The 2,282-nt window shown below is 45.1% G+C and overlaps 1 protein-coding gene across 1 annotated transcript in view; it reads right to left on the reverse strand.

The window, feature by feature from the left end:
• The window catches only part of KRT13 (keratin 13), a 10,659-nt gene that overhangs the window by 4,434 nt on the left and 3,943 nt on the right, over positions 1-2,282 (reverse strand). The window lies entirely within an intron of this gene.

Genomic DNA, 2,282 nt, shown 5'->3' on the forward strand with positions numbered 1-2,282 from the left:
GTAATTGTATCAATTTGTTAGCCTTCATGTGAGTGCCCTAGGAGAAAGCACAGACACATATATGTTTGTAAATACTGGGATAGCTTTAATTATTTTAGGTTTATTTATTTATTTTGAGGGAGTGGGAAGCATCGGAGAAAGAAATCCCAAGCAGGCTCCGCACTGTCAGTGCAGAGCCCAAGGTGGGGCCTGATCTCACAAACCCCCGGATCATGACCTGAGCCAAGTTCAAGAGTGGCAATTAACCAACGGAGCCACTCAGGTGCCCCACAAGGATATCTTTAGAAAAACACAACTGAAAGTTAACAGCACAGATGCTGCCTGGAGCAGGAGCTGGGACACGGGATTCGAAGGGGAGGCAGGAAGACTGCCATTTCACTGTACATTAAAACCTTGGTTTGTGAGCCTAATTTGTTCTGCAAACATGCCCATAGTCCAAAGCACTTGCATATCAAAGCAAATTTCCCCATAAGAAATAATGGAAGCTCAGATGATTCATTCTACAGTAACCCAAAAATAGTCATATAAAAATGATTACAAAGCTGCAATATAATATAAAATGATAAAGAAAACACAAAATATAAACAAATTCACCTGCACTTACCTTTGAAAACCTTTGTGAGAGAGACAAGAGAGAGGAGAGTTATTTCGTAGGACAACTTTCACTATCACTAACTGAATCACTGCTCTCTATTGGCTCAGTGGAATCTTTTTAATTCTGTGCAACTTTAACAAGGAACCTATCCAATGACACTTCATTTTGCCTCCTTTTGAGGATTTTGCAGAAATGTGACACTGCATTGTGGTTAAACAGATTCATTGCTCACACTGCCTTATTTGGGTGGTGCTTTCTACAGAGTTTTGCACTGTTTCCCACATTTTACACATCTCACTAATCTCATTTGAAGTGAGGGATTCCTCCACCTTTTCCTCCTCCTCCTCTGCAGACAGGAGGCAACGCAGACTTCTTATACAATCTTGCAATTTTGGCCACCCACATGCCTTATTCATACTCCGCAGTGATGTCATTTTTAACTTGCATGCTAATCATCATCTCCTTCTTCTTACCAGCTTTCAACATTTTTCTGCCTGGGGGCCATTATATATGCCTGCAGGGATGTTGTCTACAGTACAATATTAATAAACTCTTGTCATCTACTGTATTGGATGTAACTGGCAATAAGGCAGCAGAGGAGAGGGTCTCTATCCACAGGCAGCCTGACCTAGAATGCAGCAAAACATTCCTAAGCTTACTCTTGTCTGGAAAAGCAAAGGACTGGCCACAGGTGCTTGAAAGTGACAAAAAACACACTGGTGCCAGTTGTGGGCACCTTTCAACGTCTTGAAAAATCACTGATTTCTGCCAAACACCACGGCCCGAGACTGAGCATCCGAGCATGGGAGGCGATCACCCACAATTCCGCAGCGAGCGAGAGAGAAAAGAACCAGTGGCTCAGTTGTGATCGTGCGACGTTCGGCATCACGTACCACGTGTATTGCAAGACTCAGCTCGTTTATCAAGTTAAAGTTTACTAGAAACGTTTGCTTGTCTTGGGGAACACTCGCAGAACAAGTTGGTCCCAATCCAAGGTTTGACTCTATATCCTTTGTACTTTGACAATTTCATACTGTTCACCGTGGATTCCTTCTCCCCCAAACTATCCATAAAATACATTTGCAAAACAAACAAATGAACGAACGAATGAACGAAGTTGAATGTTCAGATCTGCCAAGAGATTTGGAGGAGCCGGAACCCCAGGTCCGGGCCTCAGGCCTGCGGCCCTTCTGCGTCTCAGTCGCTACAGGCGGCCTCCCTGAGCAGTTTCTCTGCCCCGCCCAGAGCCCTGCCCAGGAAGCATCATTCATTCCTTCCTTCACTCATCTGGCCAGGCACCTGCCCTGAGCTGGGCCTCTGCTGGTGTGGGACACAGAGATGACAGACACAGGCCTGGCCCTCCGCTACACTAAGTGGCATAGTGCAGCCATTAAGATTAATAAGTGACCATAGAGTGAGATAGTGACAAGGTTGGCCTTAGAAACGAGCCACACCTCGGTTTAGGAATCTCTCATTAGCCTGGCCACTTACTGAACGTCCCCAAGTTTCAGTTTCGTCTTCTATAAAATGAGGCCCGGGCTTCATTCATGGATCCACCATTTTTTTTTTAAGCTGTGTCACTCAAGGCCAGTCACTTCCCTCTCCGAGCCTCAGTTTCCTCGTCTCTGAAATGGAGCCAGTAACATCCGTCTCAGAGGGTCTGTTGGAGATAAGTAAAAATTGCGTG

Source organism: Suricata suricatta, chromosome 17 (assembly GCF_006229205.1).
Source record: "Suricata suricatta isolate VVHF042 chromosome 17, meerkat_22Aug2017_6uvM2_HiC, whole genome shotgun sequence".
In the NCBI taxonomy this organism is placed as follows: Eukaryota; Metazoa; Chordata; class Mammalia; order Carnivora; family Herpestidae; genus Suricata; species Suricata suricatta.